An 18678-nucleotide genomic window follows, 5' to 3' on the forward strand; every position below is an offset into this window, starting at 1 on the left:
CGGCTGTTTTGCTAAAGATAAATTTTTCATGTTCCAAATATTCTGAGAGAAAATAAACTATACTAATAGCAAGATGTGTAGTGATTTGCACATTATCCAACCCATTGAGTTATTCCTGACTGTCCCTATTCTAGTTCTTGATTTGCAGGCCAGCTATGCTCTGCAGCTGGAGCAAATTATATCAACAGAAGTGCTGATGTGACCACAAGTTGACAAAAGGACATGATTTCTAGTAGCAGAAAAGCAACTAGATGTTATGAAATTGTATCTAATAATGTTGTTCAACTCATGGATCCTGCATCTGACGTCTACTTTTTATCCAGTCCTTTCAGCAGCCCTTTGTTAACAATCACTCAGAAGAGGAAATAAAATGTAGCCATTGAAATAAAAATTGCTCTACTCTTTTTAATAGCTCAGCTGCAAGCTCTATTGTTTTATTTAATGGATTGTATAACTGAAGTCTTTCCTCATGACTATACTCATTTGGCTTCCTACTTTCTAAACTAAACTACAGTATCTTGGGGTTCCAAAGTAAGGGAGTTAGAGAGAGATGAAAGAGAAGAATGGTCTCTGTGTTTGCCGAATACAAGCTACTATTAGACACGGTGTAGTCTACTGGTCAGAGCAGGGGACTGGGAGTCAGGAGTTCTGGATTTCATTTCTAGCTCTGTCATTGGTTTGATTTGTAACCTGGGGTGCTAAACTCAAACTTTCTGTGTCTTGTTTTACCCATCTTCAAATGGGCATAATGATAGTTATCCACTTCACAAATGTGTTATGACTAATGTTTGCACTTTGAGATTCTCAGATGACTAACTACTATAGGAGAGTAAAGTATTATTTAATTTTTAAAAAAATCCTAAATCATGCAGGAAAAAACTCTCCTCTCACCTAATATTTTATTGATTCAGTGGTGTATTCAAATAAACAACATCTAAAGGAATGGTTTGTTTAGAATGAAACAACAGCAAAATCATAGGTATAACAAGTATGAGGAGCTCTGTTGTCTAATGGATAGGATATTGGTCTAAAACTCAGAAAATTTGAGTTTTATTCCCTGGTCTGTCATGGCCTTATTGTGTGACACTGACTAAGTCACTCCACCTTGTACTGCCTCTTTCCCCTCCTCCTGTTTCTCTCTATTAAGATGGTAAGCTTTTCAGGGAAGGAGTGGTCTCTTACTATGTGAACAGAGCCAAGCACAATGGGAACTCAGTTTCATGGGACTCCTCAGCACTACTACAAGTAAAATAAAATTGTAATGATAAAAGTTTAGCAGAGGTAGCATGTGAAGAAGGAATGAAACTTCTATCAGTTTGTGAGACTGTGAGAAGTAAGACCAACTGTTAATAGGGTTCGCAAAAAAGAAAATAAGTACTTGTGGCACCTTAGAGACTAACAAATTTATTTGAGCATAACCTTTCGTGAGCTACAGCTCACTTCATCGGATGCATTCAATGGAAAATACAGTGGGGAGATTTATATACATAGAGAACATGAAACAATGGGTTTTACCATACTCACTGTAACCAGAGTGATCACTTAGGTGAGCTATTACCAGCAGGAGAGCGGGGGGTGAGGGGGAACCTTTTGTAGTGATAATCAAGGTGGGCCATTTCCAGCAGTTGACAAGAACATCTGAGGAACAGTGGGGGATGGGGGGGATAAACATGGGGAAATAGTTTTACTTTGTGAAATGACCCATCCACTCCCAGTCTCTATTCAAGCCTAAGTTAATTGTATCCAGTTTGCAAATTAATTCCAATTCAGCAGTCTCTCGTTGGAGTCTGTTTTTGAAGTTTTTTTGTTGAAGTATTGCCATTTTTAGGTCTGTAATCGAGTGACCAGAGAGATTGAAGTGTTCTCCCACTGGTTTCTGAATGTTATAATTCTTGACGTCTGATTTGTGTCCATTTATTCTTTTACGTAGAGACTGTCCAGTTTGACCAATGTACATGGCAGAGGGGCATTGCTGGCACATGATGGGTTGTAGCCTTAGTTAATCCAATACGATTCTACACCAATTCTCAAAAGAGTGGAATGGCTGCTTTACGAGTAAAATATCACAGTTCATTCTTATAGAGAAATTAAAATGACATACACTTACCCAACATTTGTGAAATAATTTTCAACCAAGTAAAACAAAGAAGCCTAAAATGTAATTGACAGATAAAAAGTACCCTGAGAGACTCAGTCATCACACCCAATATCTTTAGAATTGTCTTCAAATATCTTAGGTACTGTGAGATTTTTTTCAGGTTTATCTGTCCTTTATAGACTGTTATACAGAAGGCATCTTGCACATGCTTTTCAAAGAATTTAGGAAAAGCTTTCATTTTGCTGCTGTCCCAAATGCACTTGTACCTTCCAGGCATGTTCTGTGTAATGGAAAAAAGGGTTTATTAAATCATCAAGTGCTAAGAAGGCTTTCAGGTGTGGAAGATACGCAATGTACAATGCAGTTGAAACAAATCATACAGTATAACCTGTTAAGGATGTAATTGAGATACATGTAATCATTAACCTTGGAACAGACTGGGAATCAGTTAATGAATCAAATCAATATCTCTCCACTGATCCATAATAATATGAAAGAAATGAAAAATTTAACAGTTGCTGTATGTGAGGTTATCATGGGCTGCAATTAGCTAGCCTCCGGGAGATTATGTTACCTAGTTACCAGAGGGTAAGTGTAATTTCCGTAGATCTTTTGGAGAGATTGTTATAACGACAGGTGCCAGACAATGAAATGGGTCAGAAACAGACTTTAGGCACAGGCTATAGCAATGTCAGCTTTCTGCCCCCTCAAGCAGCAAATCCTTCTTGAGACATTTTGCACTCATGGTTAATTCTGAAGTATGATGAAGACATTTCAATAGACTCACGAATCGAGTGTGGCTATTTAAAAAAATAATTAAAAATCGCCTTCATTTTATGTCCTGTTACCTATCCACAAAGCACTATTTTATGTTTGTTTCATGGGCAAATCATGATAGATGCACTGTGTGTTAGAAGCAGGACAGTTTTCCATTAGGCATGGAGTAAAAGCTGTTTGTTTTCTGGGTCTGTGAATCAGATGCACTGGCCAAGGGAATAAATGCAAATGAAAAACAAATTTCAAAACTTCATGTGGAATATTATATGTGCATAGATGGCAAATATTAAAGAACCTATTTTATAACACCAAATGGGGTAGGGAAAAACTGCTATTTCCTTCCACAGCATGTACTCAGCGATACTTGTGCACAGTAGGATAGTTAGTTAGCTACCACATGAAAAGCAGAAAGCAGATGGTATGGTTGATATAGATCACAGGACCATGAGTGTCTGTAAGGGTGCATGTCTGTGTATGCTCGTGTGTAAATCAGCGAGGAATTTGACATTGACATACTCCATCAAGCCTAGTTTATAAGGAACAAGTAGTGCAACATTCTGTGCATCTGGCAACAGAACTAGCTCTGTCAATCTGTGGATACTGCTGACATTGTACTATTAGCATCACTTCCATCTGTGTTGTTTCTATAGGGCTTGGTTTACTTTCACCATGTGAATTGGTAGTGGCTAGAAAGGTTCAAAAGACACTGATTCCATTTAATTTTGCAGCGCCTCAAGTCACACAAGGTTATATCACACACGGTTAGGTGGGAACCAAAGAGCTGAGCACATTGCAAGAATTGTTACCCGATTCTGTCGATAGATAGTGCCAAAACACCCACCGTACTGTATAAAGAAGGAAATTAGTTTTAAAGAAGTATTTTTAATAATATAACTATGTGCTCAACACTTGGTCCCTGCCTATTCTGTCCTAAAGGATCAACCAAATATTCACTGACACAGGAGAGTCTTCTGGTGGTGCAAAGTCAGTCCTATGCAACCTGTCTCCACCTGTTTTCTCATAATGGATTTTTGGGGGATTCTGAAGCCTCTACAAGTCACTGGGAGGCATTTTGGCCCCCAGCTAACATTCTTTTTGCCTCTTGCCAGGACTGGGGGTGTGGAAAAATTGTATCAAACCATCTTTTACCACTCCCTCAACTTCACATAGATAAATAATATTATTATAGCAGTTTACATCTGGAAAGATTTACCTATAAATGATACAAAGGGGTCACTACATCAACTTCTGAAATCAACCACCTCTTGGGTGAACCACAGCAATGGTGGAACATCATACAGAAACAGCAGACATCAGTTTAGGACAGAAATTAAAGAGTGCCTTAGTCAACTGAAACTGAAAGGGAAAATTAGATGGGCATGTTGTAATATTATCCTACTTGGCATCTCGTCAGGAAACAAAACAACCCTACCCTTACAAAGTGATTGGACCTTTTCCAACTACAGATAGCCAGAACCATGCTTCTGAACCTCATAATCCTAGATGATAAGGCCAGAAGGGATCACTGTGATCACCTAGTCTGATGGTTAATTTATAACTCAGGGGGAATAGTGCCATCACTGTACCACTAATGCCACTTCCTGTAGCACCAGTTGCTCTTTGAGGACTACCATCCTATTCAATTCTAGACCCAGTCCATTCTCACTTAGTTTGTTAGCAATTATATGATCACAGAACAAAGTGGCTAAGGGAAACACCTAGAAGTCTCTCTCGTCCCAACACTAGGAATTAGGGCAGAAGAGTACAACAGTCTTAGTCTCTTGCTGATGAAGTCAAGGTCAGCTAACACCAAAATCAGCATCATTCATAATCTTATTTTGTACCAGACTGACTTTGCTTCACAAGACTTGGTTTGCCACCACTTCAGCTGTATTCTACCCCAGCTATTGCCTGTGGACACAATACATCACAAACCAAGAAAGTTTCATCAACAAGGCAAAAAAGAACAGAAAGAAGCCAGGGTCCCAGTTTGATTTGCAAGACAGAGCTCAAGAGGAACCTGGGTCTCCTAGTGGTTTACAGATCTTTAGACAAAGATTCTGATGGTTTGCTAGAGAATCTAAAGGGCCTTTTTAATAACACAGCACTGGAATGCCTCCAGTTCATTGCTTTTGGTGAGCTCAGTTTCCATACAGGCAATACCAAGCGTAGCCTAGCATTTCCTTTCCCACATGCTAAACATGGATTTTATCCAAACCACCTCCAGACTCACACAGTCACATGGCACACACTGGATCTCTTCTTCATCCTAGAAGCAGTTATTAGGTACATCATAAACATTCTGCTCTCTCAGTCTGACTGACAACCTCATCCAGACAAAGATCATGGCCTTCCCTCTGTCCCATTAGGGAAATGAACCAACCAAACTGATTCACCTGTGAAAAGCCAAATGCCAAATTATAAGGTCTAAATGATTATATGTTGCAAGAATGTGTCGAACCTATTGACTACAGAGTGAGCTGTGTTTCCAGATAAATCAAAACGTTACATTGTAAAAAGATATACCACAATAAAAAAAGAAGAAGAAGCCCGTTGAACATTGGCTGTCAGTTCCAAGTTCAATTTTAGTTTTTGATAAGTTTTCAAGCTAAGGTCCTAATGACAGTGACAAATCACACTTCTGGAACTTAAATACATTGTGTAATGCAACTTGCTGACCAAACAGGAAATGACACATTAAATACAGGAAGCCTAAAGTGTGTGGGCTTAGCTATCAAAACAAGGTTTAATTTATTCAAAATGTTTAATTTGCTGATTCCTATGTTTGAAGGCACCCAGAGCTCCTACTGTCTAGATTTCAGGCAGTTCAAAAGAGTGTGACATGATAGGGACAGCCTTTCCTTCTGGCTGTCAGGTATCACACCAGGCAGGAGTCTAATTTCCTCAGATTTCTTCATTTAGTCATTATTTCAGTTCAGCTATTTACAGAAACAGTTCAGCAGCAAACACAAACTTTATGCTGACTGTCAGGGCATAACATTTGCATTCCCCATCATTCTACCATGGCATGTGGTTAGTATGGGAGAGCTCCCCTCTTTGTTTGATGATAGTCACATTACCAGCACCTGAAGAATGAGAGGGGGAGAAAGTCCTCCTTCCAGAGGTAGGGGCTGAGGGCAATGAAAATGGAAGAAACCAGAACAAATGCATGACCATGTGAGAGACCATGCTTTAATATTTTTTGATGGCCCCATATAACCTCAGTCCGTCCCTGTATAGCAGTATGAAAAAAGAAAGTTAACCAAATGTTTTCTCATCTCCAAAGCAGTTTAAGTTGAGAGATATATGAAGGTTTGGGTAGCTGGATTTTATTTTACAAAGCAATCTGGCTCATCATCACTAATTTCAGTATTAATTCACTGTCATGAGCCCACAAGTCATTGTTAGAGCCAAATTTTCAAACACCTGTCCAACAGGTAGCCACTTGAAATGGACCCCCCACTGGTTATGTCCACAAAAATCTTCCATTCTCATGCGTTAACCAGGTAACTGCACAGACAAAAGGTGTAGCTGCAATATGCAGCTGCCTGATTTGTGCATAAGAAAACACATGTATGGACATAAATGTGGGATTTTGTAGAGGAACCTGCATTTTGTGTAGCTCACCCATTTCATAGGCCTTTGAAAATGTGTCTAGTAGAATCCGCTGGATTCAAGAACCAGTTCAATGCTGATTTCTTAACTGGAAAGTTAGTAACATGGGCATATATAGAATGTGTAGAGAATAACAGTCATTCCACATATATATATAAGAAGGAAGCCTCTTTCCTAGTAGTTAGCCTGTGAGAAAGTGGAAACAGCCTTGAAGTAGCAACCTGACACCAATTAGTAGATTATTCGTCTTCCATGGTTGCTATGGATTTTCACTAGTCAAGGATAAACATTTCAGTTTTTCACTCAAAGATAGCATTTCACAAAATCTAAGGGCCAAACTGCACTCCTGAATGCATATGTAAGTAGAATGTGTGGTTCCTTTTACAATGCATATTCCAGGGCAGAAGTTGGTCCTAAACTGGTATTTTTTCAATATGTTCTCCCCCCCTAGTGCCCCCCAAAATCTGTATACCTACCATTTCTTGCATCCATATTCATTTACTTCAAACTTTGCTCCCTGGGATAGTCTTACTCATTTGTGTTTTGCAGTCATATGTTACTCATACAGCATGAACAATACAGCTCATGACACAAACTAAACCAGCAGATAAGAACAACGAGCAGTAATGAATAGTCCAAATCAATATAAACAAAATAAAAACAGCCTTTGTGTTTAAAAAAAAATAAACTTCTGGGCCACAGAGCAACATATGATACAAATGAAACAATTTTCACATTAAAACAAAACAAAACATCCCAACTTGCACAGATCCTTGTCTCTGAACCAAGAAATGAAGAGAAAAATATGAGTAGCAACTTAATATGTTACGTTGCATGAGGCGCATTTGGTTATAAAAAAAGTAAATCGTGCATTTTAGGGGGAAAAGGCTTTTTATTAAATGTTATTCTGCTTTATTGAGCTGCGCCTGATGGGAAATAAAGAAAAAAAACGTTAATGGTGAGATCATGCATTGAATTATTTCCCAGCATGTAAAGTGAAGTTCCCCCATAAAGCAAGCCTAGTATCATACAGTAAGCATGCATTAAACTTAGGGTCAGAAGCTAGTATTGATGTACCATCTTGGTAATTATATTACTGTGCATGGATAGATCTGCCTGTTATTTTTTGTTTCAGTCACAAGACAGAGAGACAGGAGACCTGAGCCAAAATTTTGATATGTGGTCACGGATTTAAATCCCACTGTGTTTTCATACCTAAGTTACAACATCTAAGGCTTGATGTTTTTCAGAGGTGCTGAAGACCCACAACTCCAGTTGAAGTTAATGGGAACCACAGGTGCCGAGCGCTTCCTGAAAATTAGTCTGCGCATGTCTCAATTTGTGATATAAAAATAGATGCACCCCAAATTAGTGGCAATATTGACAGTTTTTGCTTTAACAATACCATCCTCGGTTTACCCATCTTTAAAATAGTAAAAGTAATACGTACCCTCACAAGCCTGTTGGTTGACTTAACTCACTAATAATGTCAGTAAAGGAGCATGAGATCCTAAGATAAATGGTGATATAAAGTACGACATAATACTTCTTATTTTACTTTTGTTTTATTACATAGTACAGCCAAAATAAGCATCTGTAGTCTACCCTAAGCAAAACGAGCACAGTATTATTATTTTTCATTATTTAAAAAAGAGATTGTAGAGAATATGGCCAAAAAAGGCAAGGGAAACAGATTTCATAAAAATAGAGCACTGTAAATCCAAATTGTCAAGTGTGTTGAAGAGATACAAGCTGCCTTGTGGTCTCTGAACAAAAATAGGTACCAGGAACTCCTGAATTTTATTCATCCCTCTGATACTGACCCTATCTGTGAGCTTCGACAAGTGACTTAAGCTCCTTGCCTTCACTCCTGTACAAAAACAGGGGCAGCACTGGATGGAATTATTACCCCTGGCCCCCCTCAGAGACACTCAGTACAGAGAGAAGACACTCTCTTGCATGCAACTGTCCCTCTTTGCCTGCAGAGAAGGGGAGAAGGAGTCAGCCTCCTCCTCCTCCAGACAGAGTCATCTGACGGTCAGAGTGAGCGTTCTGGGACAAGAAGGGGCTAGAGGCTACACCAGCCAAGGCCCTAGGGAAGCTGCCACAAGGGACTATTGTGGAAAGCCCACTGGGAGCCAGAGCAGCTATGCAGACACAGGAGCTCTATGCAGACAGCTCTGGCTTCCCATGGATCCCCTGGGATCTGCCTGGTTTCTGGGCAGGCATATGGGCCATTCTGTAGTGGGGTAAACCTGGCCCCCTCCCCGTAAGCAAGGTAATCCAGAAGGGGAGATTTCCTCTCCTTGGGTCCCTTTTGTGAGATAGTAAGATCCAAGCCATTGTACTTATTTACTCCATATCTGTTAGTTGAAGTTTGCACAGCACCATGAAATTAAGTGCAAAGTATTATTATTACTAAAATAGTAATGATCCACTTCTTTGTGAATGTGTAATCTGTGTAGCAGATATTCTGTGGTATTAGGGGATTCTGGGGTTTCTGAATGTATTTATATGAGGAAGTATAATTGAGTGCTTAGGGCATGAGCCTAGGTCATGGGAGACCCAGGTTCAGTTCTCTGCGTCATCACAGACTTCTTGAATGACTGTGAACAAGGCATTGAGGCACAGACTCACAAAGGTACTTAGGCACCAAAGTCCCAGTTTTGGGAACCACTGTGATCCACAAAACCCCTGTTCAGCATCTGCTCAATCCTGTAGGTGCCTAAATTCACTCAGTGCCTAAATTTCCAGTGTAAAAGTTCTCTAGCCACCTATGTTTCTTTCTTTTCCTCCAGATGCCTATTTCCTACTTTAGCCCCAGAGTGATCCACAAACTGGGGCAAGGGCAGTGGAGGACCATCTATCTGACATAGCGGGCATGCTTCGGTAGGTGTGCCCAGAGGCCAGATTGCATTCCTTTCAAACATCTGGCACATAGAAGACCCAGGCTGAATACCTCCATCTGCCCGAGAGGTAGAAGGGATCCAAACAGGGGTCTCCAGTTTCTCAGGATAGTGCACTAATTGTTGACCTCTGGAATATCCAAAGTGAGGCTTCCTTGATCTATGCTGTTAAAGCTGTTCTACTTTTGATTAAGTACTATACTTAAAGAATCATTCGGGTGCTCCGGGGGAGAGAGGGACCCTGTAGCCTAGTGTGTGTGTTGGGGGGATGGGGGGAACTGAACCTGGGTCTCCTGAATCCCAGGTGACTTTCCTAAGTTACAAGGTTGGCTTTCTCTCCTTCGGACATTTTATGTGCAGAGTGAGGCAGGCCTGTAACATTCCAACAAGAAACAGCTCAGGTGCCTAAACTGCCTGGCTCCAGGAGAGGGTTTCCTGGCTGTGGATTGCTAGCAGAGAAAGGTACCTCCCTTCAGTCTGGACTTAGGCACCAAACTAAAGCCCTTTGTGGATCTAGATGTTAGCCTTTCTGTGCCTCAGCTCCCCATCTGTAAAATGATACTTGTAAGGATAAATCATTCAAGACTGCGAGGTGGTCAGATGCTAGGAGGGTGGGGGCCAGATAAGTACCTAAAATAGATATTTGAATGTGCTAAGTACTTACCCGAAATATTCAAATGGGAATTAATTCAGGGAAGTCCTATGACCTGTGTTATATAGGAGGTCAGATTAGATGATCGCAGTGCTCTCTTCTGGCCTTATAATCCATGAAGAAGTATGTTAGTAATATCCTTAGTTCTGCAATCCATTTAACATCGCACTATTGTCAACCATGTTTCGTGCTATACCCTCAAACCTTATTAATTCATATATTTGTGAATCCTACAGCAAAATGCAGCAAATATCTTCAGTCCTGTTGTCTTTGAAAAGGAAATCAAAATAAAATAGAGTTTGAAAATTGATTCAGATTTATCCAGATCTGGACTATACATAACTATGTTACTGTTGACTTTGATTATTCATTTGGATGTGACCATATGTTGCATTCTCTCTCTCTCTCTCTCACACACACACACATACACATACACACAAAATATTAAACTCCAGGCCACACACACACGCTATTAAACTCCAGGCCAAGAAAAGGTGAGAGAACAGAGGGAGGTACATTGCAGGTTTTAACTTGAGTTACTAGTTCTTAGATAATGGAACTGAGAGGTTACCAACAGGTCTCTGAACTCAGACACAGTATGGTTGTGTGATGAATTTAAGCTCCCTATGGTTTAAAAAACTCCCTTTTATCTCACCATTACTGAGACATTATTGCATTGCTGAGGAGGTGGGAGAAGAACCAGAATTGTTTTTTATGTTGTTGGTTGCAGTTTTATTCTTATCATTTGTTATTCTAGGTGAACCTAAGTGCAAGTGAATACTATATGTTCCCTATAGGTGTGGGTCATTAGTTCACTTACTGTATGTCTCATAACAGCAGATCACTCCCTCCTCCATTTGTTTAAAAGCCTCTCAAAAAACAATAATGGGCAGACTTGTCCAAGGCTTTCTAAGTGTTTCCCACTGAAAAAAAAGCCAAGTTTGCACTACTAGTAAAAGCATCACCCATGAGCCCCGGTATCTTCTGATTGGATTGCTTCCTTTTTGAAACAAAAGATTTATTTCTGCATGTTCTTTTGTTGTTGTTTGCTGTTAATTTGGAATGTATCCCATTTTATCAAACCTTCATAAAAGCTATATTTAGCTTTTGCATGTGCTTGAAGCTTTGACTTTAGCTTATTCTTAGATGCCTGTAGTATTTGACTACCATGGACTCACATTTAAAATTCCTTGGGGAAGGAAGGGTGTGGGAGTATCTAATGTTAAGAGAAGAATGGATAGTTTTCAACTTCATCAATGCAATGACTAATTAATGCCAGGTGAGAACCTGAGGAATTTTAGAGAGTTTATTTCATTTAAAAAAAAAACAGAATAGTTTTGACATTTTAATTCTTGACCAAATCATGGGCCATATTCTGATACTTGTGTTCACAATGGATAGTACTTTACTGCAAGAATATGCCCACTGAAGTAAATAGGGCTTCTTATGGATTAAGGTACTATTCAATGGGTGAAATCTTGGCCCCACTGAAGTCAATAGGAATTTTGCCATTGATTTCAGTGGGGCCAGGTTTTTGTCCAGTGTGAGTATGGGTATGGTATATTATTCAGGCAGAACAGTGAACATCCAATATATTAACTCTTTTGTAAATCAATTTGGGGAGTTCTGAAAATACTTTACGTTCTTTCCATCCATTTCACTAGGGTGCATCTTGATTTGGGGTTGTATTCTCCTCTCAAAGCAAACATTATTTATAGTTATATTAATAAATTCCCATTCAATGACATGGCAACTAATATACCCTTTTTCTCTTCAAGTTCTAAGTTTGACTGATTTTCAAATATAGGTCAAAATATATATACCATGTGATGGGATATCCAACTCTGTCAAAGAATTTAGTGGGTCATTCTCCCATTGTTCACAGTGTTTATGGACAGGATACTGAACCACCCCATTAGCAGATGTTAGAGGAGTACAGCTAAAGCAAAGATAAACATGTATGAAACCAGAAGATAAAAGTAGGGCTCCTGGTGTATCCTACGCTACTAAGATACATGTTTACACCCTTTATATTCTACATCACAGACTTCTAACGCATTCACAAAGGGTGTGTGTCATATGAGTATGAGCTACTTCTCAGCCACCCACTCATACTTCCTTCCTAGTAGCAAGTTGTTCCAAAATATCTTGTCAGCAGACCTTTCCTGCTGCTTCAAGAAGAATGTGAATCCATGGTCCATTGCTTCATTATACCCAGAGAACTCAACTTGTTTATTTTGTCTTCACGAGGTTACAGCTACATCCTCTTTGTGAATGAAATGCTCATCAGTACATTATAGTGTGAACTCATCAACACAATGTAGTGTGACTCCATGCAGAAGCAGCCACAGCAGGGACATCTGGGCATTCATAGAACTTATGACAGTTTTGACTGAACTTTCTCTGCCCTGTACTGATTGGCTGTTTGCACTGACCCGCTCCCTCCTTCACAGTCTCTTCATCTCAGCATCACTCCTCTTATACATGCCTCTTATATCATTCTCTGCCCATCTCACCTGGTCCCTGCAGTGTCCCCTCTCCCTTCACTTTTCTTTCCTTTAGCTGAGCCCTTCCTAAGTAGATGGACTAAAAAAAATGAGGCATTAACATGCCATTTGCCATCATCACATTGTTCACTCTGCAATTGTGCTCTACCCCTTCCCCGACACTGTGTCTGTCTTGTCTATTTAGACTGTCAGCTCTTCAGGGCAGAGATTGTCTGCTACCCTGGCCTTCTACAGGCCTTGCACAGCAGACCCCTATTCTTGGCTGGCTAATAGGCACTACCGCAATAAACATGATTAAGAATAATAATTACTACTATCAGCTCTGTTGTTAATGTTCTGTTAACATAGGCAGGCAGTTAATGGAACTGAGTCGCAGCATTCGTCTAAGACTGAATTTTCTGACAATGCGATGAACATATTTGCTCAGACATTAATTTTATACAAATTATGCACTGTAGTCTGTGATTTTTGCTCTAAAGCCAGACTACGAAAATGAACCAGTTTCTAATTGTACCTTAGGTAGCAGCTTCCACTACAAATATCATGTGCCAATATATTTCATTAATTTGGCTTTCTACACTAATTAGCTAAGGTGCCAGCTGGTTGAATTTAATGGTGAGTGTTGTGATCACCATTTGCACTTTCTGATCTGTCAATTGTCTCTTTTAATAGGGGATATATTAGAATTGCCTTTGATGGTTGAACAGAGATCTGGTATTAGAAAATCTTATCTTGGGAAAAGTCTTCCTTTTAATTTATTCTTTCCTTTCACCATGCCAGTTCATAGTGTAGGCCTTTTGACAATTAATTTAAGGTCCAGTCCTGCCTCCTTAATAAGGATTGCTTTCCATAGGATTGTGCCCTAATAAAGTTGGCCCTAATATTGATAAAACAATGCACTCATACTTTGTTTAGAAGTGAAAAACCATAAATGTTGTCGTGTTTCCTCCACTCACATGCTCTTTCACAAATTTCATATTGATTTTCCCCATTTCTTTTTCATTTAATTGCCACTGAAATAATTGCTCATAGATAAATAGATTGGTTTTGTTTTTATAAAATCATTTTGTACTCTGGATGCTGTTTTGTGACTTTGAGCCAAAAGCCCTTTTCATAGATATTAATGTAAAAAACACACTCAAACCCTTTAGTATATTTCTGCAAGATATATGCACCACAGAAAGTACTTAGATTATTGGCATAAAAAAAACTTTCTATATGTTTTAGGTACAGTTGAGTAAAAGATCTCAGGACATATTCAGTTACACCTGTCAACCTGCGTCTCGGAGCTTTTAAAACTCATGAAAATTTGATAATTTTTCAGTTTAATAGGTTAAAGGTTTCACTCCCAGTGAAATGGGATCATCTCATTAGGAGAACAAATACTGATCAGACTGATTTGTTTCTCATGTGTACTGTCAAGGTTCCTCCCCCACTCTGAACTCTAGGGTACAGATGTGGGGACCTGCATGAAAACCTCCTAAGCTTACTTTCACCAGCTTAGGTTAAAACTTCCCCAAGGTACAAATTAATTTTATCCTTTGTCCCTGGATCTCCACTGCCACCACCAAACTCTAACTGGGTTTACTGGGAAACGTAGTTTGGACACGTCTTTCCCCCCAAAATCCTCCCAACCCTTACACCCCACTTTCTGGGAAAGGTTTGGTAAAAATCCTCACCAATTTGCATAGGAGACCACAGACCCAAACCCTTGGATCTGAGAACAATGAAAAAGCATTCAGTTTTCTTACAAGAAGACTTTTAATAGAAGTAAAGGAATCACCTCTGTAAAATCAGGATGGTAGATACCTTACAGGGTAATTAGATTCAAAACATAGAGAATTCCTCTAGGCAAAACTTAAGTTACAAAAAAGACACACAGACAGGAATAGTCATTCTATTCAGCACAGTTCTTTTCTCAGCCATTTAAAGAAATCATAATCTAATCCATACCTAGCTAGATTACTTACTAAAGTTCTAAGATTCCATTCCTGTTCTATCCCCGGCAAAAGCAGCATACAGACAGCCCCAAACCCTTTGTTTCTCTCCCTCCTCCCAGCTTTTGAAAGTATCTTGTCTCCTCATTGGTCATTTTGGTCAGGTGCCAGCGAGGTTACCTTTAGCTTCTTAACCCTTTACAGGTGAGAGGATTTTTCCTCTGGCCAGGAGGGATTTTAAAGAGGTTTACCCTTCCCTTTATATTTATGACACGCCCCCCCAAATCTCAGCTAGGGTGAAACGCTGGCTGGGATTTCTTCCTGGAGCTCTAGGAAAAACAGAGTTAATAAGACACATGCACCTCTGAATATACTACCAAGTACATAAAGACTAACAATATTTTCCACATCTCAAGGACGATTTTAAACAGTTGATTCTGGGAAACTTTCATGGGAGAAACTTTCATGCATCAGCCACTTTGTTAGAAGCTCCTGAGATGTGTTGGATATCGAAATCAAAATCTTGGAGAGCTAAACTCCACCGAATAAGTTTTTGTTATTTCCCAAGGTAGTATGAAGCCACTGTAGTGCAGCATGGTCGGTTTGCAGGTGGAAACGCCGTCCCAAAACATATGGGCGTAGCTTTTCCAGAGCGTAGACAATGGCATAACATTCTTTTTCACTGACTGACCAGTTGCTTTCCCTCTCAGACAGTTTTTTGCTGAGAAACACTACAGGGTGGAATTCTTGATCAGGTCCTTTCTGCATTAAAACTGCTCCCACACCACGCTCGGACGCATCTGTGGTTACTAGGAACGGTTTGTCAAAGTCTGGGGCGCTTAGTACAGGGTGAGACATGAGTGTCGTTTTAAGCTTGTTAAAGGCCTTCTGACACTTTTTGGTCCACTGAACGGCATTTGGCTGTTTCTTTTTGGTTAGGTCTGTCAGTGGGGCGATGATTTGGCTGTATTGCGGTACAAATCGTCTGTAATAACTGGCCAAGCCTAAGAAGGATTGAACCTGTTTCTTTGACTTTGGGACAGGCCACTTTTTTTCTCTCCCTCCTCCCAGCTTTTGAAAGTATCTTGTTTCCTCATTGGTCATTTTGGTCAGGTGCCAGTGAGGTTACCGTTAACTTCTTAACCCTTTACAGGTGAGAGGATTTTTCCTCTGGCCAGGAGGGATTTTTAAGGGGTTTACCCTTCCCTTTATATTTATGACATGTACTCATCATGTTATTGAAATCCTGGAATCAGAGAAAGATATTACACTTTGTTTTTACTGGAGTCTATTCTAAAGAAGATTCAGCTTTGTGATTAACTGGGTTCCACTCCTGATGGACCTTTGCTTCAGTTTTAATGGTAAATACATACATTCATTCAAATGATTGACTTCAAGATGTACATGAGACAACTGGGCAAAAGGGCAAGCACATTGCTTCAATTACCTACTATATCTGGCAGTTTTAAAAGAATATGGGGTCAGATACTCAGCTGTATTGGTTCTGACTTTGGCACAATTGTGGTGACGATGATGGCTTAATGCTACCTTTATATCCCATCCGTTCACTCTGAATTGCATTTGGTTGCAACCGCCTCAAGGGGCAATCCTGGCAGACAGGAATCAGCAGAACACAGCAGCAGTCTGAACTCACCCCTTTTTTCCTTGACACCCCCCTGTTCCTGCAGCTGGAAGGGTGATAGCATGTAGAGCTGGATGGTAAATGGTTTTCCTATCCCAGGAGAATTTTCCATCTTTCAAAACAATTTTCATGACCCAACTTGAGACAAAGAGTCAAACCCTCACATTTTCATGAACTGAAAATCCAAAATAATAATAATTTTTGAAACATTGAAGCTTTGTTTTATTTTTGACCTTTAGATTTTTTTTTTAAAAAAATGTAATTCTCAGTTCATTTTAATTTTGAACCAAAAAGTAATTTTCACAGAAAAAAAAGGAACTTTTTTCATTGCAAAAAACATTAGACGTTTCAAAATTGTCAAAACGTATTTTTATGTCCAAAATGTTTTCAAAGCAGGAAGTTCATCGTCAGCTTCTACAAATTGGCATTTTTCTGATGAAAAACATGTCAGCAAATTCCCAACCAGCTGTAGTTGCATACCGCTGCCACACAGGCACTACATCACCTGAGCCCCTTTATAGTCAGGGAATCCTGGGCAGCTGGTTACACCAGCTTTCTGGTTGCTTTGAGCAGCACTGCCAGTGGCTTTTGTTCCATGATAGGACCACGTGCTGGAAAGAAAGAATGTGAAGAGCCCACAGCCAGATTCTCTGGGCTACAAACCTCACGGTACAGAAATGAAGATCATTTAGGCTCCACGTGTAGCTCTGTACTCCCCACACCCTCATCACACACATACACTACACAAGCCAGTGTCACAACTGTGTATTGTGTATTGTGTCACAATACAGTGACATCATTCATAGACCTTCATCTGAATGGGTTTCTTCAGACTAGTGTTAGTTCTTAAGGCAGTGGTTCCCAAACTTTAACAGCCTGTGAACCCCTTTCACTAAAATGTCAAGTCTCATGAAGCCCCTCCTAAAAAATGAATATTTAAAATGGGATTTTCTCCTTTACCTGAGTATAAATGATAAAAGCAGTGATCTTGGAAATATAAAATTTGTTTTTATGAGATGCTTATTACACACTATTTATTATTAATTATTTATCAGTACAGTATTGTTATTACATTATGAAAACAGCAACATTCTTCCAAGATCTCACTTTCATAGCTTGTATCACTTTGAATAAGCCTGTTATAAGACAAGGCTCCTATGTTTCATCAAGGAGTATCAGATGTGAAACAGCATGAAGGTATTTAAGAAGCCAACTCAAAGAGTTCCTCCTACACAAGCATTCAGGTCTTGTGCAGTTCAGGCAAACAACGCACGTTACAACAAAGCTTAACCTTGTTTTTCATAATAATTTTAAAAACAATACTAGCTGCCTATTTAATTTTAAAAACAGCAAAAATATCCACCTCCCTTTCCATTTCTTATGAGTCTTGAAGTTTAAATCTCCTCAGTGTGATAGGTATGTTTGCTTTGATCTGCTTAGCTCTTGGAAGTCCAGGGGCTCCGGGATGCTGGCCCTGTGCTGTCCGGGGTCCCGAGGGACAGCTCTGTCCGCCATTAGGGAATTTTTTCCCAAGAACCCCCTGTAACATTTCGCGAACTCCAGGGGTTCACGAACCTCAGTTTGGGAACCACTGTCATAAGGCAAGGTATGTGTGGATATTAGTGACCATACTGCTTACTGACTTACCACTCCTATACTTTTGTGCTATTTCTTGGTACCATACTCATCTTCTATTCATGAAGAAAGCAAGAAGCACAGTAGGAAATGATACCCAGTGGTAGTAGCATGCACTGAAATCCAAAATAGCTTCCACACAATCATTTTACAATATGATGTATTCGGATTATGATAAGTTATTAATATAGCTTATTTTTTCTCTCCTATTTTTATGACTTTTCTGCTGCTGCTATATAACTTATTAATCCCCTTACAGATGATCTTTATTCCTGTGACAAGCACATCATCACAAGAGAGAGGCAGCTGATGTGAACGCTGGTCTCCCCGCACCTTCCTTGATCTGCTACAGAGCTCATTCTGGGTCCATCTGGGAGTTATAAAGAAATGTTTGTGAGTAAGGACTAACAGGACAAATACGACATAGACTCACATTATTTTCTTTCCTCCCCCTGAGATGTAAACCATCTTCAAATTATGAAGACAAATGTCCTGGCCTGCCTTGTGTGATTGAGATCCAGAAATCTATTGCAGCATTTTTTGAGTTTCAGCCCTTAAGGTTAGACTGATGCTTCTGTCAGCGAGCTCGCCCTTACAGAAGGGCCATGGAAAAGGAAAGGCACCAATCAATTAAAAAAAAAAAAACAACTTGAGGCAGTCTGCTATACAGTATTGTATTAGTGTAAGCAGTTTGGCCATGCAAATAGTCCTCGAAGAACAAAGCCTTGTCCACCCTTTCCGAAGCACTTACCCCAGATAGAGAAAAGATTTGGCACAGTGACATCGTGCACATTGGGTGAAGGATATGGGGAATCTGCACAGTGGGGCTAGAGGTCCCATGCAGTCTGGAGCTCTGCTACACAATGTTAGCCCCATGCAGTTAGAGAAAAATGGGCAAAGTCAGATTTG

Source organism: Lepidochelys kempii, chromosome 5 (genome assembly GCF_965140285.1).
Source record: "Lepidochelys kempii isolate rLepKem1 chromosome 5, rLepKem1.hap1, whole genome shotgun sequence".
Classification (NCBI taxonomy): Eukaryota; Metazoa; Chordata; order Testudines; family Cheloniidae; genus Lepidochelys; species Lepidochelys kempii.